The sequence below is a fragment of the Anabrus simplex genome, chromosome 2 (assembly GCF_040414725.1).
Source record: "Anabrus simplex isolate iqAnaSimp1 chromosome 2, ASM4041472v1, whole genome shotgun sequence".
Classification (NCBI taxonomy): domain Eukaryota; kingdom Metazoa; phylum Arthropoda; class Insecta; order Orthoptera; family Tettigoniidae; genus Anabrus; species Anabrus simplex.
The window spans coordinates 1,186,304,303-1,186,329,211 of NC_090266.1; the positions used below are offsets into that span (position 1 = coordinate 1,186,304,303).

The 24,909-nt window shown below is 40.0% G+C and overlaps 1 protein-coding gene across 2 annotated transcripts in view; it reads right to left on the reverse strand.

The window, feature by feature from the left end:
• Nucleotides 1-24,909, reverse strand: part of LOC136863395 (uncharacterized) — a 151,713-nt gene that overhangs the window by 123,327 nt on the left and 3,477 nt on the right. For both annotated transcript variants that reach the window (XM_068225919.1, XM_068225920.1), the window contains exon 2: nucleotides 6,493-6,671. The gene's annotated coding sequence lies outside the window, so the exon portion shown is untranslated. The remainder of the gene's footprint in view (nucleotides 1-6,492; nucleotides 6,672-24,909) is intronic.

Consider the following 24,909-nt stretch of genomic DNA (forward strand, 5'->3'; position numbering starts at 1 on the left):
GCAGTACCATAATGTCTGGAATTCCGCAAGTATACGCTACTTTTGATTAGTACCGCAACATGACAAATACCATGGTTCACTCTGTAGTTCTAATTGTTCTTCCAAATTGATGAGAATTGCGATTTCACAAGAGCATCTGCCCTATTCATATAAAAGACAAGTTAATAATTGCACAACGTACTATTCACCATTTTAAACATTATCTTACATACTAATCACTGTTAAACAAAAACTATCCACCACTTATGTCCTCCACTCCGCAACCATGAGGTTAGAAGAATATGCGAGTTTGCCGATACAGCTTCATCTATATTGTTCTTTTTTATTGTCGGTATGTCAAAGCTAGCCTTGCTTTGACATTTTAAAATACATTGAAACTGTCACTCCCTGAATGGTTCACTAACCTTCAAAATACGTTATCAATACTGTGAGGACTAGAACTAAGAGAATTAGCCCCTGTGTCTGAATAAACGTACAAAACACCTTCCGGTAATAAAATCATACTTTCATTTTCTCATAGACCCTACCATTTAATTATTTCAGGACAGTGATATTCAGATATAAATTTGGTCTCATTACACTGATTATCTAAAATCATAAATATTACAACAATTCCAAACGAGTATGTCCAAAAATCTGGTGGAGCTAAGCTCCTTTTGCCCTTAATGACGCACCGCCACTGCATGTTACTCTAACCCTTGTCTACGAGATATACAAGGCCGGGACATAACTATTAATTTGCTGCTGAAAAGACAAATGCATTACTGGAAGTGCGACCGTATAAGCATTACTGTCCTGGAGTAGACTCAGTGTTTGAAAATGTGGTTGTTATGCAGTGTGAATGACGCACGTCCTGCAACCAAATGCTTGTAGTCTAAAGTAGTCCAAAATCCAAGTCATCGGCCCCTCATAATGGTACTTATCGCTAGGAAAGCGCCGTTTCCTACGGATGGGAATGGGAAGGATTTGGAAAGGACGTCGGCTCTGGCCTATCCCAAAGGTACCTATCCGGCATTTGCTTGGTGTTGAACATGGGACACCATGAAAATCACTTTCAGGTTGGGCGAGGCAGGACTCGAACCTGCGCTCTCCCGAGTGCACGCTACCAGAGTCGCGCTTGAGATCCGCGGAGATTAATGCGTGTAAAATAAGTAATAGTGTTGCTGCCATCTCACCACGATCAGCTCTGAACATCCCACATAATAAGTCGAACTGTTTGTCTCGTAATGTCTAACACAGGGATGGCGAACCTTTTCCAACTAGTGTGCCATTTTAAGTCTGGTTTATTATTCTCCCCTGTTGACTGTGCCACTTGTTATTTCCCTTTAAGAAATTGCTACAACCTACCCTCCCCCCCCCCTCCCCACCAACCGCGACTTCCTTTCCAAATTCCAATTATGTGTCATAATATTTATTTATTCATTTACTGTTTAGATATATATATATATATATATATATATATATATATATATATCTTGTAAGTACATTTGATTGCATGTTCTGTGGTCGTATTTTGGAAGAATAAGAAAAATCAGAAAAGAACATTTGCGTTATCTTGATTTGACAAGAAGTGGCGGACTGAGTGAAGAAGTCCGGCCCCGCTGTGTAGGGGCAACGTGTCCTCCTGTCAACCGGTGGCCCCGGGTTCGATTTCCGGTCGGGTCAGGGGGTTTTACTTGTAAATGATTAATATATCTGGCCTGGGGACTGGGTGTTTGTGTCGTCCTTAATGTTCCTTTCCTTACATTCAGCACTTTACACTCCCGCAGTTTCCACATACATGCAGGTTCATAACATGTAATGTAAAGTAGGGGCAAAACATCTTAGGTCGACGCCCCGTATAAATAGCATTTTTTTTTAAATAGTGAGTGAAGAAAAGAAGTCGATTTTCTCTTTCGTGTGCTAATTGTTTGGTGCGGGAAACTGGTTGAACTGTGACTGGCATAACTGATCTTAAACATCAGAAAGAGTTTAACACGTAACTTCAGAAACACGTTAAAAACAAAGTAATTACTTTTTCGTTTCTGTAAACATTTTGACTAAATTAAATGAAGGCTACTGTGTTTCTAATCAGCGTCACAATGAACTTATAGATAAGAACAGACCTTTTAAATAAGAATTAACTGTATGAAGTTTTGCGGTACACATGAACTACCTCTTCCAGTACTTAACGAAGGCGACCATTCACACAACCACACGGTACCCTCGGATCTGTTGTCTGAACCAGCGGGATTAAATAGTATTCAAAGCGATCACCTCAATTGTACAGTATTAAAAAAACTCAAAAATTGAGAATGAATTACTGGATTGTGTGTTTGCGGTCATAGAGAGACTATAGTTCAGAAATACAATATGTAGCCATTCAGGCAGATGAAACTTCAGCTGTATAACGCATGTCAGTTATTGTTGAGATATGTTGCTCGTTGTGGACCAGTTGAGAGATTCATTTCTTTTTTCCTTATTCAAGATCGATTTGCAGACTGTTTAACGTCAGTTCTGAAATAACAATTAGAACCGTACTAGCTAGAACAGAAGTTAATTGCTCAGTCCCATGGTGGTATTGCCATGTTTAGTGGGAGAAAAAAGTGAGGTGCAGGTTAAGGATAAGACATTTCTTCATACACATTTAATCTACTGCTACGGCCATCAGCTAAACTTGGTAATATAGAAAGTGTGCTCGACTGTAAAATCAGTGAAGTTGTTTTTCATCATTTTTTTCTGCTTCTTCCAAACTCACTGATTTATTATGATCTGTCTGTACCGGTGTGGTTCCGACAACTGTAGAAACGCGCTGGAATGTTCATAGCAGAGTTGGTAATACTGTCTCCAACAATAAGGATGCTCTTCTCGAGTGTTTTGACACCATTTCAAATGACTATGATTGGGATGACACAGACAGACAATGGGACTATCTAATCTTATGGATGATTAGGAGTTTCTATACTTTCATTTTTAATGCCTTTCTGATAACCGTTGACATTCCGTACAACACGCCACACAAACCAACCAATGTTCTAAATGTTCATACTGCAATTCACCATTTTGAAACTCCAATAAATAACATCAAAAGGAATTTACCTGAGTTGGAACGAAATTCTGAACGCCCAACAAAACGTGTGCGTAAAGAAGTGAACAGAAGTGTCGGCACTAAACAAGCGTCTAACAATTGAGAGTCAGACGAAACGATATCGAAGAAACGCGCCACACACAATGCTTTTCTTTAATTGACCCACATTTTTCCGTCGAACATGAAGTTGTTTTTCCTAGGGTACTTGTAACCAGTACACTGAAATAGTATCTCAAGCTTATGAAGGGTAAGTTAGAAAGTGAACTAACTGTGCTTTATAGGAATGATACGTATGCGAGTGTAACGAGTGTACTTTCTCTTTGGACCCTAATGAAGGAAAACAACCTGGAATCAGCCTTATAAGAAGTGCAGAAAATGCACTTACCTCAATTTTTAACCGCTGAATCAGAACGTTGTTTCAGTACCCTAAAACTGAGTTAAAAACTTATCTAAGGAACTCAATGCAACAAGAACGTTTAAACGCATTAGCTGTGCTTAGTATTCATAAGGACGTCGTTGCAGAGATTCAGGAATCCAACTGAAAATTAACTGATTTGTTTGCATCGCAGAAGAATCAACGAGCGCAGCAGTTCCTTTATAAATGAGGTAACTTTTAAAGTGTTTTACTAATAGGAGTCGAGCATGCTTGACTGTACTGATATTGCCAATAATATGTAATTACAACGTTTAATATGCGTGTATATCAGAAGGAATAAAAACTACAGCAATAATAATAATAATAATAATAATAATAATAATAATAATAATAGACATAGTTTAATCTATTTCTTATTATGTGATACTTTTATCTTTTGGTTTTAAATTGATATTCAATCTATAACTGATGATGTCCACGATAGGTCTATAAGGACGAAACATGTACTCATTTATTTTAATTAATTTTATGTTTTTATTGCAAGGTGGGACTTCTGTGAACTTTTATAAGACTTGTGAATTGTTAATAGGGAAATGTATTTCTGTGGGAAAGGTCTTATGGCGACTTTGGGAGAACAGGGCTAAGACTAGGAAAGAAGCGAACGTATCTGAATGAAGGTAAAATCCCAGCATTTTCCTGGTATGGAAATGAGATTCCACAGAAAACCATCTTCAGTACTGCCCATTTTGAGGTTTGAAACCACCACCACCCAAATGCAGGCTCTCAGTTACGTGACCCGAACACCGCGGTCAACTCGCTTGGTGAGGTAGGATGTGTGCGTGTGGGGAGGGGTCTAAAACAACGTGAAACATATGAAAAAGTGTTGGTCATTCCGATGAAAAAACGAAACTTTTTTATAGTGGTTTAACGCCACACTGCAAATCGACGCTTTTTCGGCGATGCAAGGACGGGAAAGGGCTAAGATTGGGAAGGTTGTGGCCGTGGTATTAAGGTACAGCCGCAACATTTGCCTGATGAGAAAATGGGAAACCACGGGAAACCATCTTCAGGGCTGCCGACGGTGCGATTCGACCAAACCATTTCCCGAATCCTAGCTCACAGCTATAAGACCCTAACTGCACGGCCAACTCGGTCGGTACTGAAATAATTTGAAAAGAAACGTTATCTCGCGCCGTTGTCAATTTATCAGCTGTTCAAGTTAGCCGATCAGATCGCTTTGCGAGACGGTTTTGGTAAATCTGAACGTGGCTTAAGACCTAACAACTTCTAAATTGAGATACAGCAGTGATGTGACATATCACACGGGACATACTACATAATCTATGGCAGATATCAGACAACGGAATGAGAGTAATACCCTTCTTCATGCCAACCCTATGTAGAGGAATGTATTTACTACTGTATATTTTCGTGACCGTATGTAGTGTCATTTGTGTAGAAATGCTTTAACGTAAACTCAATACACCCAGACCTGAGCCAGAGGATTAGCTAGGCACTATTAATATTCTCGGCCCGCCAAGAATCGAACCCAGGGCCCTCTGAACGAAAAGCGACGACACTGATCATTCAGCCAATGAGCCAAACAAAATTGGTCATCACAATGATTAACAAATGTATAGCTCCGATTTCATCCTATCTAAAGCATGCTTTCACATGGCGCAGCTAGGAAAAGTAACTTTGAAATTTCAGTGCTTTTTATTTATATTTTTACAATTTGCTTTACGTCGCACCCACACAGATAGGTCGTCTTATGGCGACGATGGGACAGGAAAGGGCTAGGAGTGGGAAGGAAGCGGCCGTGGCCTTAAGTAAGGTACAGCCCCGAAATTTTTAGCCATGAGCCAAAGAGACAAATGATGGACATTAAGGATAATTTTTTACAGGTTTCCATCATTTTCGTGGATAACAAGAGTCATTACACCTTGAGATAGCAGTACAGTACATTGAAACTTATCTTCATGAATACCGCACCAATATTTAAGGAACACTTTTCTATACAGGCATTATTTGATGAAGCTAATTTTATCTTACATCAGAAACATGTTATATATACTTCAATTAAATGTTCAAGTTCTAGACAGCATACGTTTGTCTCCTCTACTTCCTTCATAAACACGTTTTTCAACTTGAGTATTTTTTAAAATTATAATATTTCGAACCAATATTTCAGCTTTAGTTAAAAATACCATAAATTCGGCCGTAAAACAGGGCCAAATCCATATGTGCGACGCAGTTCGCATCCGCGACCCCATAGGTGTGGGGAAAAAGCGGCAGGAAAAGAAGTTAAAATTGCCATAACCTATGCTATCTGAATATGATTTCTCATCTTACAACTTTGAATTGAAATTAATTACTGAAGAATCGTTTCAATGTACTGTATGTCAGTCTGTGCCGAAGGACATCTCGTTTTAAAATATTGTAATTAATTTCTGAGAATCCTCGTCGCTTAATGCTTGCAGTCATTTGCTCACTCTTTTCAGTAATATAATATTTAAAATATTTAATAATCTAATGTGATATTCTCACATTAGATTCCTATGGGTTCTTAAGTCAGCAGATGTCCCTCTCCTACTAGATAAATTCCTACTCCATCTTTTGCCCTAGGAAGTCTAACAATTTAAGAAACTAGATTTCCCCTTCCGGAGGTGCACATGACCCTGATATTCACTCACCCTTCACCCAAAATGAGTATCATGTTCATTCCTGGGGGCAAAGACAAACCACTCGACCCCACCAAGTGCCGAGGTTACGAATAGTGGAAGCCTTCATCACCTTCAACCCTTCTAAGGACTTTCATGGCCTGCTATCATCTTTAGGAGGGTGTCCGTCACGATAGACGGTTTTCTATAGAACCAGCTATGTTTAGTTAATGTGAATGCAGAGACTCTACCATCGCTCTTCTACCAGGAGTAGATACAGTCTTGGAACTTTATCTGCATAGCTCCACCAAGAAGCAACAATACAGGAAACTACAATTATATACAAAATAAGTATACTTTTTCGGATTCAGAAATAATTTATTACTTACCTTTCAACAGCAAGGAAACCAAGACGTCTGCAAAGAATCAATGATAATAGTGTCAAATCATGGAACTCAGCTTTGTTGTAACACAGGGCTTTGGGTGATCCTAGCTTTCTATCCGGAATAAAAGGCACAGATACTGTTACTCCAGATTCACTTGTCGTTGCATCCCAGAACTGTACATCCTAAAAATAAAGATTTAAAAGGCATATGAAGTAGAATTAAGAGTAGAAAAAAAGCAAACTCTGTTTCTTTGAAGTTTTGTCTAAACAGAACAGATTTAAAAGTTTAAAAATGTTGGCTTAAGTTAGAAGACACACACACATCTAGCTTAAAAATGTACATTTTACTTCGTATCATACAGCAAAGTGGTTAGCATTAGCATAGTGATTAGCTGCCACCCCCGGAGGTCCGGGTTCGATTCCCGGCTCTGCCACGAAATTTGAAAAGTGGTACGAAGGCTGGAACGGGGTCCACTCAGCCTCGGGAGGTCAACTGAGTAGAGGTGGGTTCGATTCCCACCTCAGCCATCCTGGAAGTGGTTTTCCGTGGTTTCCCACTTCTCCTCCAGGCGAATGCCGGGATGGTACCTAACTTAAGGCCACGGCCGTTTCCTTCCCTCTTCCTAGCCCATCCCTTCCAATCTTCCCATCCCTCCACAAGGCCCCTGTTCAGCATAGCAGGTGAGGTCGCCTGGGCGAGGTACTGGTCATTCTCCCCAGTTGTATCCCCTGACCAAGAGTCTGAAGCTCCGGGACACTGCCCTTGAGGCGGTAGAGGTGGGATCCCTCGCTGAGTCCGAGGGAAAAGCCGAACCTGGAGGGTAAAGAGATGATGATGATGATGATCATACAGCAAACCTGATAATTTTCAAGGAATACACATTACAGAACATGATAGCCGAATTGCATAGTCGCTGGATTCTCACCAATGCGGCTGTGGTCTGAGACCCGACCAATGCACGTGAGAGTTTTAAAATGAAGACTCATGTGCCTGTGGTTTGGATTCCACGTAAAACTGGAGGTCCCGTGGCCATGATCACGACTTCAACAGTAGGCAAGCTTTAAGGCACATAAATACAAATATGATGAGAATGCCTGTCTCAGAGTGCATAGGATATATTTCAAGTTTTGAGCATTTTAACTTCCTCGCTGATTCGGCATGTAGTAATCATTCATTTCTCACTAGTCCCCCATTTGATTTTTAGGATTGCCTTGCATGTTTCCTTTGCTCAGGGAGTTGAAGGATGGTTTGTTCATTTTCACAGCACAAATAATCAGCTTACCTATATGAAAGGAAGCACCGATATTTAACACCGAATATGACAGAGGTCACATAACCTTTCCACATATGGGATCAGCCATCAGTCAAGGGAATGCCGGTATAAGGCCTGCTGTTCAGTGGTGTTTGTTATTTTGTTTCAACCACAATAATACCAAATACAGTAGAGACAATGCGCGACACTTCCGGATTTAGCCTTGTTAAAATGGGAGACAATTCACAAGTGGCGCTCCTAATGGCGTGACCTGAAAATTCGCGCTAAATTCAAATATCAATGGAAATGTATATACGGAAATGGATAAATAAATTACATCTAGAAAGAAATGTTACCAAAATATTAACTTCAAAGTTGCTTAAACAATTCTGGATACATGAATGAAGAATTATTTAACAGGTTATTATTTAAAGACTGAAATTAGACATATAATCAAGATGTGAAATGGCTTGATCTTTCATTTATGCATTACTTTTTTAGCTTTAGCATTCTGCCTGAACTTTCACGGCTAGATTTGTCTTTTTTCTCATTTAAAAGCATTGTGCATCACATTAGGACACTTGTCAATAAAAATATCGGCACATTCCTTACACACATGATTCAATGAATTTACATTTAAGAGCTGGACAATTTTCCTTTTAACTTGAAGCGTACTAACAGAAAGTTAATCTATAAATTTAGCCGCAAAAACATTCAAAATTTCCCTATAAGCAATATTTGCCATTACATTAGGGTAAAGCAAATTTGCATCATTATCACATTTCTTAAATCACCCATATTTCCTTCAGTGCTTGACAACGCATTACGGCATTCCAAATGGGGTAACTTGGAACACAACCAGCCACACTCATATGCATTTTCCTGAATTAAATCAAAACCCACAAATCACACCTTCAACAACACATCGGTATTGAAGGTTAACTGCTGCACTAGTACAATAAAATAAGCTTATTATATTTTAAGCCAGTTAAAATATGGGTCGTACAGGTCAGAAGTTTAGGAAGTAGGCCTTCTATAAAATATCTTTGTAACTGGAAGAATATATATGCAAACACAGTATTTACTTAAATGTTCTTGTCACGAGGGAAACGGAAGAAAGACCACGAATCCTTCTGCACTTCATAGTTATTGCAGCCAAACGCAACACATATCTTTCCACTCATATTGACAGGAGATATAAAGGGATGACACACGCTACTATTTACATAATGTCAACTTAATACAAACGCATAAATAACCCCAAAAACTACACAAACAAATACACGTGCTCTTATGACAGAATCATTAACTCTCACGTCACTCCGCTAGATAGAGCTCTAATCGCTGTCCCTCGATATCTCGCAGAGTGTCGCGTATTGTCTCTACTGTATTTGATAATACTGTCACATTCAATTATTTAAATCCACAAAAACTATAAACCGAAATTCAAACTTCGGACATTCTTTAAATATTTATCAACGTTTAAAAAAGTGGCCCAATACTTTAACTAATGGAACTTCAAAAATGTATGCAGGGGAACTGCACCTCAAAATACAAGTTGCTTTGAGAGTTGCTTTACGTCCCACCGGCATAGATAGGTCTTACGGCGACGATGGGATTGTAAAGGGCTAGGAGTGGGAAGAAATCGGCCGTGGCCTTAAGGTAAGCCCCAGCATTTCCTTTGTGTGCAAATGGGAAACCACGGAAAACTATCTTCAGGGCTACCGACAAAGGGGTTCGAACCCACCGTCTCCCGAATGCAAGCTCACAGCTGCGCGCCCCTAACACCACGGACAATTCACCCTGTTCACCTCAGAGTAAAAGTTGAGAGCAATGTTTGGCGGTTTACTTTTCATCCCTCTTTCTTATGAATTTGAGGACTGTACTTGGCACAGGCCAGAGCAAAGTGTAGCTTCCACCGAAGTCCCAGTCTCATCCATGACTGTGACAATATGGAAGCTGCTGGGGTATGAGTGGTGCTGAGTAATGACATTTGAAGCACAACTAGTGTCTGAGTGTTATGAAAGGTGTTGCTCATAGGATCGGTCGTGCTGCAGTAGCACCTTCTGGTCCAGTGAGGAATGCAATGGCAAACTACCTCACTCCTCATCTTGCCTAGTATGCCTCATTTGGGCTCTGTCATTGGTTTTTGCAGTTTCCCTATAACTGCATAGCCTTTGGTGGAGATGTTTGAGGATCCAACCAGCCTCTGGGCTGATGACCTAACAGACAGACTCAATCACATGTCCCAAATCAGCTGTATGATACTGTACAGTTCCGATGCCTGGTTGAGAACGTCCTATTCAGTCCAGGACTGTAGTTTCATGATTTTGTGTCCACTGAATAAGAACTTCATTCCCAGTTCTTAATATCCCTCTCAATATGAGGGTTGTTGTATTTGTAGATGTTCAAGGCAAAAGGATGAAATAGGTAAAAATGTGTTTTGGGGAAGAAGTTTCAAACCATCTCGTAATAATACTGTACAGGTAACATTTTTATTTTCATACATTTGAAAATTTTAAGCAATCATATTTTAAAACTCAGTTCACACAAGGTCTTAGCAGTTGGTAACCTTTGTCACAAAGACAGAAAATGCTCTTACATCTGCCGCTAAACCACATCTAACCGAGCTCGATAGCTGCAGTCGCCTAAGTGCGGCCAGTATCCAGTATTCGGGAGATAGTTTCGAACCCCACTGTTGGCAGCCCTGAAGATGGTTTTCCGTAGTTTCCCATTTTCACACCAGGAAAATGCTGGGGCTGTACCTTAAATAAGGCCACGGCCGCTTCCTTCCCACTCCTAGCCATTCCCTGTCCCATTGTCGCCATAAGACCTATCTGTGTCGGTGCGACGTAAAACGACTAGCAAAAACCATATCTACATATAAGCTCATGTTCCGAATATCAGAGTAGCAATTAACTTCAATGAAGCAGTATAAGGAGTTTTTTAATGCTAATGATTAAACGTCACACTAACACATCGAAGGTTCGTGGCGACGCAATGATGGGAATGGGTTAGGATTGGGAAGGTAGCGGCCGTGACCTTAATTAGGGTACGACCCCAGGATTTGTCTGGCGTTAAACTGGGAAACGATCTTCTGGGCTGCCGACTTTGGGATTTGAACACATCTCCCGAATGCAAGCTCACAGCTACGCGATCCTGATGATGCTTGTTTAAAGGGGCCTAACATGTAGGTCATCGGCCCCTAATGGTACGAAATGAGAGGAAATGCAATGACAAATTAAAAGTCCAAAATCCTCCACTGACCAGAACTCAAAACGCGAGGACGAAAAAGGAATGGATGGATATGAATTTAAAAAAATCAGTAGATCCGTTCGACTCGTTGGCTGAACGGTCAGCGTACTGGCCTTCGGTTCAGAGGGTCCCGGGTTCAACTCCCGGCCGGGTCGGGGATTTTAACCTTAATTGGTTAATTCCAATGGCACGGGGGCTGGGTGTATGTTGTCTTCATCATCATTTCATCCCCATCATGACGCGCAGGTCGCCTACGGTAGTCAAATAGAAAGACCTGCACCTGGCGAGCCGAGCCCGTCCTGGGATATCCCGGCACTAAAAGCCATAGGACATTTTTTCAGTGGATCCGACCCGCAATGTGTTACATTCACAGAAACTGACGCGAACAATAGTATTACTGACCAAGGGACTGCTTCTATAGCATAATACTGAATCGATGATGCTTGTAGTCTAAAGGAGACCAAAATCCAAGTCATCGGTCCCGCATAATGGTACTTACCGCTAGGAAAGTAGAACCATGGTATTTGTCATGTTGCGGTACTAATCAAAAGTAGCGTATACTTGCTGAATTCCACACAATATGGTACTACTCATAGGTAATGAAATTCGCACATGTAATACAGACCTATGATGCTTCGCACGTTGCGGCGCCATTTACAGGCAACGCAAACATATGGTGTTCATCACATACGTGTACTAACCACAGGGACTCACTATCCCGTGGCGTTCCTCATATAGCAGGTACGAATCATAGGCAAAGCCGGAACCAAGGTGTCGCTCCTCAAGTGGTACTAGCCACAGGTACTGTAAAAGCCGGCAACGCACTCTGTTGCTACTAATCACATACCTGTTTTGTTGTTGTTGATGATGATGATGATTGTTTAAAGGGGCCTGACATCGAGGTCATCGACCCCTAATGGTACGAATTTTTTTGCTAGTTGTTTTACGTCGCACCGACACAGATAGGTCTTACGGCGACGATGGGACAGGAAAGGGCTAGGAGTGGGAAGGAAGCGGCCGTGGCCTTAATTAAGGTACAGCCCCAGCATTTGCCTGGAGTGAAAATGGGAAACCACGGAAAACCATTTTCAGTGCTGCCGACAGTGAGGTTCGAACCTACTATCTCCCGAATACTGGGTACTGGTCGCACTTAAGCGACTGCAGCTATCGAGCTCGGTAAGGTCTCAACTGGCAGAGGATGCCGTACAGGTATTCTACACCGCAACCAACGAACGTATGTGCTGCCTGTTGAACAGCAGTTCTCAGAAGGTAGCCATAAGCAGCAAAAAAAGCATAGAACGTAACAAAGTAGACCAAGAAGCAAAATTCAAAAATTATACCAGAATGACACTGAAGGTATGTCATTAAAAGGCAGTGGTATATTTCTATAAGCGTGTGAATTCTTCAATGAATTGCTGTACGTATAACATGTCTTTCTGTAGTGAATGACTTTATTGTTAGTGTATGATGCCGAATTATCCTACTTACGTAATTCTTAACAAAGCAAATGCCTACCATATTCACTGCGCTTATTTCATTATAACATTAATGCAACATTGAGAGTGTTTGAAAATGCCGTGTTTATTTTTAAATACTATTTTAATTTGCAATAACAATCATCAACTCATTGAACTGATAATAGAGCTAACTATCAAGGCCAAGAAGTCGCAGCCACCATGACAGTTACCCGCAAAAGTTAGTTCGCTGTGCTTCAGCCAGGGGCGCTGTAACGCGTATGTTTAGCGGTCTATATTTTTCATGTCGTCGGCGAGATTTTGGGGTAAAGTATATACAACATATTGTCATCGCCGGTTTAGACGCTGACTTTTTGAGCCCAAGTTCAATCAATCAATGAATACTGATCTGCATTTAGGGCAGTCGCCCAGGTGGCAGATTCCTTATTTGTTGTTTTCCTAACCTTTTCCTAAATGATCAAAGAAATTGGAAACTTATTGAACATCTCTCTTGGTAAGTTATTCCAATCCCTAACTCCCCTTCCTATAAATTAATATTTGCCCCAGTTTGTCCTCTTGAATTCCAACTTTATCTTCATATTGTGATCTTTCCTACTTTTATAAACGCCATTCACACTTATTCGTTTACTAATGTCATTCCACGCCATCTCTCCGCTGACAGCCCGGAACATACCACTTAGTCGAGCAGCTCTTCTTTCTCTCAATTCTTCCCAACCCAAACATTGCAACATTCTTGTAACGCTACTCTTTTGTCGGAAATCGCCCAGAACAAATCGAGCTGCTTTTCTTTGGATTTTTTCCAGTTCTTGAATCAGGTAATCCTGGTGAGGGTCCCATACACTGGAACCATACTCTAGTTGGGGTCTTACCAGAGACTTATATGCCCTCTCCTTTACATCCTTACTACAACCCCTAAACACCCTCATAACCATGTGCAGAGATCTGTACCCTTTATTTACAATCCCATTTATGTGATTACCCCAATGAAGATCTTTCCTTATATTAACACCTAGATACTTACAATGATCCCCAAAAGGAACTTTCACCCCATCAACGCAGTAATCAAAACTGAGAGGACTTTTCCTACTTGTAAAACTCACAACCTGACTTAACCCCGTTTATCAACATACCATTGCCTGCTGTCCATCTCCCAACATTTTCGAGGTCACGTTGCAGTTGCTCACAATCTTGTAACTTATTTATCATCCTATAGAGAATAACATCATCCGCAAAAAGCCTTACCTCCGATTCCACTCCTTTACTCATATCATTTATATATATATAAGAAAACAAAGGTCCGATAATACTGCCTTGAGGAATTCCCCTCTTAATTATTACAGGGTCAGATAAAGCTTCACCTACTCTAATTCTCTGAGATCTATTTTGGCAGGTTCGAGCCTGGCTGAGTCCGGTGATACTTTAAGGTGCTCATATATGTCAGCCTCTTTTAGATACTATACGCGCACTTTTTAGTGATAGATTTACGTACTTTGTTGAGGAGTAAGGAGGGAAGCAGTGGCGGTTCCGGTAGGACTGCCAACTGAATGGAAATGAAATCTGAACTGAATCGATAATATGATCGATCGATATGAATTTTCTAAACCTTTATTATCTTACGCCAACAACTGTGTCACATACACAATATATAATACTATATAACATTTCCCGATACGAAACTTGTTCCTAGTATGAATTCTATAGTATGGCTTTGCTGTGTAAACAACAGTACGAGTACTTAAAGTGTACGCCAGATGTCGCACAGGGATGATAAGGGATTCTTAGTTTGTGTTTCAAAGGTTGCCAATACGAATCTCGAAGATAACCGAAGTCGACCGATTCAGCTCTAGCAAGACCAACTACAATATATGAGACCTTTATGCAGCTATCGATATTAGCTAAAATGGCAGCCGATCGGTTTGTTCAAATGTAAACATCAGCATGTGCGAAGCATCTGTTTGACCGAGATGAAAATGTTGTTTATTTTTCGATCAAAACTTTACCTCTGGAGGTCGCGTATGATAACCACACATAAAAACAATGAATTACACTTTCGGAGGACCACTTAAATGTTATTAAGGCAATACAGTATATAAAACGTAAAAAGTACACAAGTCACATATATTCAGATGTACGTGAACTACAAAAGGCACTAGTACTGAACGTACTTCTTGTACATATACAATAAAATTTTATTTACACATGCGGTACGTACTGACACAAAGTAACACTCGAAATATTCTTTACACTTGTGTTCCTAATTGTTATTGTGCCAATGGTTTGGCTGCACCTGAAAGGTTAGCACTGTTGTGCTAGTATTTTGTGAGACTGCTGTCTCTACATGTTACTAGCGGCATGTCTGACGCGCTACTCCTTTTCTCTCGCCAGTCACTTGCGCCAGAAAACAGTCCCGGAAGCCAAGTGCTGCCCTCTATTCACAATTTCAAGAAATATAAATAAAACACTACAATAATGTAAGTTACACAAATAAGTCATAAAATCACTCAAATATAACTGTTAATGCGATATGCAGTAACATACCGGCCCACTTAAAATGTGCTCACATTTTACAAATTAAATACCCTGAAAATAAAACAAGTAATGCATGAGTTCTGTCTCAAAAAAAAAGAAAAACTGTCAAGGCAAAGATAAATACATATGCACAAATACACAAGAAAATATGGACGACGCACTACACTGAGGTCACTAGTCAATTGGGAGTGGGCATAATTTGCACACAGGTCTCCTATAAACTCCTGTGGGTGTACGGACATCTACGACTCTCACCAATCCGTCCTTGCCTGGAAATGTTTGCTCAATGATGCCTAGTCTCCAGTCCAATGGTGGAGTGTTGTCCTCCTTAATTAGGACAACAGTTCCTGTAGATACACTGGGCTGTGCTGACTTCCATCTCATACGTTGCTGCAAGCTGCCCAGATAGTCGGATGACCACCTGTTCCAAAAATGTCCCTTCATTTTTTGAAGATGATTCCACCTGGAAAGCCTTGAAGTATTTGATAAGGTTAGGTCTGGTTCAGGTATGGCCATCATGGGTTCTCCTATCAGGAAATGTCCGGGTGAAAGATAAGAGGTGTCATTTGGGTCATTGTTCAGGAGAGTGATTGGACGTGAATTTAAAATGGATTCAATCTGACAGAGAAGAGTGGTCATTTCTTCGAATGTCAAGTGAGCGTGCTTGGTGATTCTAGTAAGGTGAAATTTCATAGATTTCACCCCAGCTTCCCAAAGACCTCCGAAATTTGGTGCTCGTGGAGGAATGAATTTCCAGGTAAATCCTTCTTGGATTCCAACATTATCAATTTCACGTTGGTGTTGCTCTGATTGGAATAATTTGTTAAGTTCTCGAAGTTGATTTCTGGCTCCGATGAATGATGAACCATTGTCACTGTGAAGTTGAAGTACCTTTCCTCTCCGGGCTATCATTCTCCTTAAGGCAGCAATGAAGGCTTCGGTGGTTAAATTGCTTACAAGTTCCAAGTGAATGGCCTTGGTGGCTAAGCAGACAAAAAGTGCAACGTAGCATTTTACTCTCGTGTTACTACGTGGAGAACCTTGTTTAATGAAGAAGGGTCCCGCAAAGTCTACACCGCTATATAGGAAAGGACGAGTGGGTTTAACTCTTTCAGCAGGCAGCTGGCCCATCAATTGCGATGAGCTCTCGGCCTTGAACCTGTAACATGTCACACATTTGCGAATGACACCTTTGACAGTTGTCCTGGCGTGAGGAATCCAATACTTCATTCTAAGTGATGCAACTAGTAGCTGTGTGCTAGCATGTAGTAATCTTAAGTGTTCGTCACGAATAATTAATTTCGTGACATGGTGATGCGCTGGTAATATAATCTGATGTTTCTGGTCATATGCTGCGTCTGCATTACGTAATCGCCCGCCCACTCTGAGACACTCATCTTTATCAAGAAATGGAGCGAGAGATTTTAACTGACTTCTCTTGTCAACTTCTTTTTTCAGTTGAAGATATTGAATTTCCTTCTGAAATTCCCGGTGTTGAATATATCGTACACAGCAAAGTAGTGCATTATTGCATTCTTCCGTGCTTAGATTTCCTGTAATCTTCGCATGTGAGTGCTGTAAATTGTAGATGAATCTTTTACAGTACGCAAAGACACGTTTCATTCTTGATAACGAGGAGAACCGTGTAGTGATGTCTTCATTATCGCAGCTGTTGATTGCACATGTAGTGGGTTTGGCTTCAAGTGCTTCTGAGGTACATTCTGCAGTACTGATTGGCCATAATTCTTCAGGCTGGCACAACCAGGATGGTCCATGCCACCAGAGGTCATGTGATTTTAATGCTTGAGGCTCGCTTCCTCGTGACAATATGTCAGCTGGATTCTCTTGTGTAGATACATGATGCCATGTGCAGTTTTCTGCCGTGTCCTGGATTTCAGAGACCCGGTTGGCGACGAATGTTTTCCACCTCGTCGACGGTGACGCAAGCCATTGTAAGACAATTGTAGAGTCTGTCCACGCATGAATAGAACTTATATCCAGGTTGAGACTCGTGAACGTTCGCTTAAGTAATCTTGCTAACAGGAGAGCGCCGCACAATTCTAAGCGTGGAATTGACAATTGTTTAAGTGGGGCGACTCTTGATTTTGAACACATCAAATTGCATGAAATAAGCCCTTCTTCATCTGTGGTACGAATGTATACGCAAGCCCCGTAAGCACGTTCAGAGGCGTCGCAGAAACCATGTAATTCACAATTTACAACTTTAGTCTTACTTAAAATGTACCTGTCAATTTTGATATCGTTAAGTTCTGGTAATTGCGAGTAAATAGCATTCCAAGTGTTAAGAAGCTGACTCGGCAGGTCTTGATCCCATTTTAATTGAAAGGTCCAGAGTTGTTGCATGAAGACCTTGCATGAGAGAATAACTGGACCCAATAAGCCCAGAGGGTCAAAAATTGCAGCAATAGTTGAGAGTACACTTCTCTTGGTTGCATGGGAAACCCTTTTAACAGTTATGTCGAATTGAAACTGGTCCGTAGAAGGGTGCCAGAGTATTCCCAATGTTCTTACTGTGTCTGCATTGTCGAGTTGAAGTGGTGATTTGGTTTCTCTATTTTCTTCTGGTATTTTTGACATGACCTTACTGCTGTTAGAACACCATTTCTTAAGTTCAAATCTCCCTCTTAACAGTAATGTCTCTAATTCTCGCTGTAAACGAATGGCTTCTGATTCAGTACTGGCTCCGGTTAGGAGGTCATCAACATAAAAATCCTTTCTAAGGACAGCTGCTGCTTGTGGAAATTCCTTTGACTCGTCATCGGCTAACTGTTTCAAACACCTCACAGCGAGAAAGGGAGCACTTGCCGTACCGTAAGTAACTGTCGTGAGTTCATAACACTGGAGAGGTTCGGTGCTAGTGTTTCTCCATAGTATTCGTTGTAGTTTCATGTCCTTGTTGTCAACTTGTATTTGTCGATACATTTTTGTAATATCTGCGACAAGAGCAATCTTGTGTGATCTGAAACGTAGTACAATAGAATGCAGGTCGTCTTGTATGGTAGGACCTACGAGTAACTTGTCATTCAAAGATACGCCACTGTCAGTCTTAGCAGACGCATCAAAGACAACACGAGTTTTAGTGCTGGTACTTGTTGGTTTGAATACGGCATGATGTGGCATGAAGTATCCTCCATCTTCAGTGCACGTGGGTACCGGTTTCATGTGGCCAAGTTTCAGATACTCATTCATGAATGCTGAATATTCTTCTCTTAATTTGGGATCACGATTAAGTTTCTTCTCAATACTGTAGAATCTCACTACTGCCTGAGGGTATGAATTCCCTAACTGCGATGAAGTCTGTTTAAGTGGCAGTCGAACTCGGAACCTTCCTGTAGCATCTCGCGTTGTGTTCTTAGTGAAGTGTTCTTCGCAATCTCTTTCTTCTTTGGTGATTGGTGGCATATTCAGTTCTTCTATTTCCCAGAATCTTTTAAGTTGTGTGTCTAATTGGTCTACCTGGATGAATAGTGATGTTGCATATTCCCCTTGGTGTTGTATGGGTGCCTGGCCAGCTACTACCCAACCCAGTTTCGTATTCTGCAATGTTGGATACCCATCACGAGTTTTCTTGCCCTCCAATATAACCTTAAAGAATATGTCTGCAGAGAGTAGCAAATCGATCTTGCTTGGAATGTGGAAATTTCTGTCGGCATATTTTATATTGGTGGGTAGATTCCATCTTGAAATGTCGATTTTTCTACTTGGCAAATTGTTTGTAATCTTTGGTAGCACTAAGCATGTGGCATCTATATTGAAAGGGCTGACCGCAGATTGCAAATGAACTGTAATGCAGTGTGAGGTTTGAACTCCTGCACCGTTAATTCCAGTTACTGGTGTAACATGTTTTTGTTTTCTTAGACGTAATAGTTGAGCTAGTTCTTCGCTCACGAAATTTGTCTGAGAACCTGAATCCAAAAGACATCTAGCCTCATGCATATTACCGTGAATGTCTTTAACCTTGACTATCGCTGTTGATATCAAGACTGTAGACAGATCGGATTCCTTGACAGCGCAGTGAGTAACATCTGTTGAACGGGTTGTGTGATTAGCTACTGCTTGGCGTGAGCTATGTTCTCTCTCTGTTTCCCGTGAGCTAAGCATTGGCCTGCTGCGGTCACGCCTGGTGTCATCATGCAATAGTGAATTGTGATACTTTCCGCACATCTTGCACGAGCCTGATTGGCACTGATTGACATTATGATTACTGCCCAAGCAGTTAAAGCATAATTTGTAATCTCTCACAACATTATGTCTCTCATGGACATTGAGCCTTTTGAAGGACTCGCACTTAAATAGGTAATGTGAGCCCTTGCAGAGTACACATTGGTAATTAACACTAGCATGCACATTGCTTACTTGATGTTTGGGTGTAGATCTAATCGACTGTTTAATCTGTTGAACTTGAGTACCTGGCTTGATTGCCTCAAGTGCTAAACATCTCTTTTCTAAAAATGTCCACAACACCTCCAGAGATTCTAACTCAGAACCTGAAGTGTGTATTTCCCATGCCTTCCTAGTCGCTGGGTCTAGTTTGTTGATTAACAATTGTGACAATAATAAATCTTCAATTGAAACATCTAAGTCAAGGGCTTGTAATGCTTTTACATTGGCCTGACTTGTGTTTATAGCCTCTCTGAGAGAATTGGCATTCTCTTTCTGGATTGAGTCTTGCTCTAATATCCGTTTAATGTGGATTGACGAAATTAATTTGTTGTTTTGAAACCTGTCTATTAACCTTTGCCAAACTATGCTGTAGTTTTCAGCAGATAGAGGGAGACTTTGTGCAATTGAAAGAGGTTCGTTTCTTAGACTGCTAATTAGGTAGTGAAATTTCTGTATATCATGCAAATCTTGATTGTTATGGATCATAGATACAAAGGAATCGTGAAATCCTCTCCAGTCTTCGTACTCGCCTCCAAATGGTTTCAATGTAATAGTAGGTAATTTGATGTGCGCCCCATTGTAATTATTGCTTACTGAGATATTCCCTTGACTGGAGTGTCTGGAAAGACCTGTTATTTCATGCTGGGTGATTATTCTGTCTATGTCGACCTTTATCTGATGATATGTGTCTTCAAATATTTCTCTATCTGCTTCGTATGTTTCTCCCTCCTCACTGATTTCTAGCTGGGATTGAATGTCCTCATACCTTTGTTTCAATTCCTCTAAACTTTCCCTACGAGAGATAATAGCCACAATTCCCTGCTCACTGTTAAACCCATCTACGAAGTTTTTAATACGTGTTACGCTGCCCTTTATTACACCTCGTTTGCGTATTAGAATTTTAATACTCTCCTCTGCCATAATGAAAGGATAGGAATAAAGATATGAATTGGATCTGACCTTGTAAGGTGTGGGAAGTAGTTGTTGTCATCAAGGAGCCATCTTGATATGGCTCAGGGTTGCTACTGCCAACAGTCCACAGGTTGTATTCCACAGCGCGGAAGATTTGACCGGCGCGGTTGGTAGCTCTGATTTAGCGGCGTGAGTTCGCGCGTAAATCAGCCATGTGGCGAATTGCGTCATAAATTGCACCACGATACATCACAATATATTATCGGCATAATCCAGTCACTGTAAATGCACTATGTTTGTTGTCATATAAAATGAAAGCTCGAAGTATCCGGCCCGTTAGGACCAAAATGTTTGACCGAGATGAAAATGTTGTTTATTTTTCGATCAAAACTTTACCTCTGGAGGTCGCGTATGATAACCACACATAAAAACAATGAATTACACTTTCGGAGGACCACTTAAATGTTATTAAGGCAATACAGTATATAAAACGTAAAAAGTACACAAGTCACATATATTCAGATGTACGTGAACTACAAAAGGCACTAGTACTGAACGTACTTCTTGTACATATACAATAAAATTTTATTTACACATGCGGTACGTACTGACACAAAGTAACACTCGAAATATTCTTTACACTTGTGTTCCTAATTGTTATTGTGCCAATGGTTTGGCTGCACCTGAAAGGTTAGCACTGTTGTGCTAGTATTTTGTGAGACTGCTGTCTCTACATGTTACTAGCGGCATGTCTGACGCGCTACTCCTTTTCTCTCGCCAGTCACTTGCGCCAGAAAACAGTCCCGGAAGCCAAGTGCTGCCCTCTATTCACAATTTCAAGAAATATAAATAAAACACTACAATAATGTAAGTTACACAAATAAGTCATAAAATCACTCAAATATAACTGTTAATGCGATATGCAGTAACAGCATCTGTTTAGTTCTTTCTGTTGGTTTGGATTGATTAGAAAACGTTAGTGTAGTCATTTCTTTTAAATATGGTTTTAAAACTATTTTGATACATTAGGACGTGTCGATCGTATTGTATGCCTGGATGTAATTCATATTACAGGAGATGCACTCGCATCCAGACCAAGTGTACTTAATGCATCGTGACGATTTCGTAGTTACAAGTAATTTATTACGGTGCATTAAAACATTCTGGGATAAATTTGTCAATAGAGAGGATGTGTTCCGTGTACTTGATGAGCTGTTTTTTACGGATAAGGCCTTAACTCTTGTGTTTGTGCCAATCCTAGTACATTTCTCAATTACTATACCTTTTGAGGATTTTAAAAGTGAGGTTATAAAAAGTGATAAAGCTATTTATTTATCTGTGAATGAGGATTATATTCTCCTTGTTAAATTAGAGGACAAGGTATCAATTGTTATACTGTCCCTTACAGTACGTATTTACGTTGCCAACGATGTGGGTGTTAAAGCAAATACAGTAGAGACAATACGCGACACTTACGGATTTAGCCTTGTTAAAATGGGAGACAATTCGACGGTGGCGCTCCTAGTGACTTGACCTGAAAAGTCGCGCTAAATTCAAATATCTATGGAAATGCATATATGAAAATGGATAAATAGATTACGTCTCGAAAGAAAGTATTATTGAGATATTAACTTCGACGTTGCTAAAGCAATTCTGGATAAATGAAGAATTATTTAAAAGGTTATTATTTAAAGACTGAAATTAGACATACAAACAAGATGTGAAATGGACTGCTGTGGAATGGGTTGATCTTTCATTTATGCATTACTTTTTGCTTTAGCATTCCTGCCTGAACTTTTACGGTTAGATTTGTCTTTTTCTTATTTAAAAAACATTGTATCATCACATTAAGACACTTGTCAATAAAAATATCGGCACATTCCTTACACACATGATGCAATGAATTAACATTTACAAGCTGGATAATCTTCCTCTTAACATGAAACCTACTAACAGAAAGAAAATCTATAAAATCCCGGATTTAATCTTAGAAGAGGGATAAAAGAAAGAAAAGTATGAAAATGTTGTTGATAGTAATGCTTTGAGAAATATTTACGTACAATTAGAGTAAAAATGGCTGTATAGTCGAGGATTTTTAAAGTCGCTGGCCTGGAAATGATCTGAACAGACCTTATAATTCTTATATAAGCGTTACGTCCCTTCTTTCTTCTACACCTTATCGAAATCACTTCTGTGACAAAACCCACAGATCACACCTACAACAACACATCGGTATTGAAGGTTAACTGCTGCACTATGCAATCAAATATGCGTATTATATTTTAAGCCAGTTAAAATATGGGTCGAGCAGGTCAAAAGATTATGAAGTACTATAAAAATCTCTTTGTCACTGGAAGAATATATATGCAAACACAATATTACTTACATTTTCTTGTCACGACGGAAGCGAAAGAAAGACCGCGCATTCTTCTCTACTTCATAGTTACTGCAGCCAAACACAGCACCTACCTTTCTCCTCATGTTGAGAGGAGATATCAAGGAATGACATACGCTACTATTTAATTATGTCAACTCACTGAAAACACATAAATAACACCAAAAAATTCACACGCATATACACGTGCTTTATGACAGAATCAGTATTTCTCAGGTCTACGCGCTAGAGAGAGCTCTAATAGCTGTCCCTCGGTATCTCGCTGAGTGTCGCGTATTGTCTCTACTGTATTTGGTTAGAGTGCTTTAAACGAAAATAAATATGCTACCAGAGAATTTTAAGTTCATTCTCCTATAGATTCTCTGAAGTGAAACAGATGTAGCAGTTCGGTGGATCATTAGGCCCTATCAGAATCATTGTTATGAGAGAATTGAAATTCGCGACAAGGTTATGTTTCTAAAAAATTTCTTGAACGAGGTAGGCTATTATAGGCCTACTTAAAACATATGGTAATAGAAAGGTCATTCAAATAAATGTATTTCTAAAACAAGTATTGATTTATAGGAAGAAGAATTAGTCTGGAATAATTTACCAAGGGTGATCCCTACTATATCTACACCAATTCGATAAATTTCCAATTTCTTTGAAATCACTTAAAGTACTAAGTAGACAATTGATACGTTATCTGTCACTTGGTCGACAGGCCTAAATTCAGATCATAGGTGAGTTATTAATCAATTGACTGAATTGAAATGTATCAAATATTCCCCCAGGACTGTTATTTTAGAATGCAATCCTATATTACCTATTTCCTTTACCATACTAGATCATAGAAAATATGTACCGTATATTTTGAATTATCCACATATTGCTTATCTAAACATAGGCTATTTCTAGATAGTGTTGGTCTATTACCCAAAGTAAAGTTTCTGTTCGTTATTAATGACAGCTTAGCAATTCAATACGATAATCAAAAGGTTATGCTTATGTATCACAGGCGTGTTTACATGGAACCGATGCGTCGGCCATGTTTTTGTATTAAGGTCTGATATTATTGTAGATGGTCTTGACACTAGGGTGTAAATCTATCGCTAAAAAGTGCGCAGATAATAGATTTACCGGCATATGAGAAATCCCGTGGGGAAAAAAACCACACTTCAGCGTCTCCGAAAGCCGTATAAGTAGCTAGTGGGTCGTAAAGCCATTATTATTATTATTATTATTATTATTATTATTATTATTATTATTATTATTATTATTATTGCCGATGTTTTCTAAACGCGACTGCAAGTGAAAATATGACATTCGGTTGTGGTTTCAGCCTATTATGGAGTTTTTATTTAGCCTTTCCTGAAATGTATGAATTGCTTTAAGATTTTAACTTGTAAAATGATTTTCGTTAATAGAAAGAGGGAGTGGTAAATTATATGATTGAAGAGAACTGAAAAAACTTACAATAATTTTTACAATTGGCTTTACATCTCACCAACACAGATATACCTTACGGCGACGATGGGATAGGAAAGGACTAGGAGTGGTGATGAAGCGCCCGTGGCCTTAAGGTACATCCCCAGCATTTGTCTGGTGTGAAAATGCGAAACCACGGAAAACCATCTTCGGGGCTGCCGACAGTGGGGTTTGTACCCACTATTTCCCGAAAGCAATCTTACAGCTGTGTGGCCCTAACCGCAAGGCCAACTCGCTAGGTCAATAATGTATTATGCTTGTAGGCCCTATATAGTTCTATATAACATTTAGGGGAATAATATTGACGGAAGTAAAGGACTCAGATGTTCACACGGTGTTGCACATCTGGTGTCTAAATTTCGCTGATGATGCTTGTTTTAAGGGGCCTAACATCGAAGGTCATCGGCCCCTGTCTACATTTTAAAATCTGGTAAGGTAAGAATGGTGACTGTTACATGTATTGTACGAAGGGAAAGCAACAAACTGTATACACAGAAAATATATTCAATAGCTTTTAATACTATAAATGTCCGGCTCCATGACTAGATGGTCACCGTGCTTGCCTTTGGTCACAGGGGTCCCGGATTTGATTCCCGGCAGGGTCAGGAATTTTAACTCTCATTGGTTAATTTCGCTGACACGGGGTCTCGGAGTATGTGTTGTCTTCATCATTTCATCCTCATCACTACGCGCAGGTCGCCTACGGATGTCAAATCAAAAGACCTGCACCT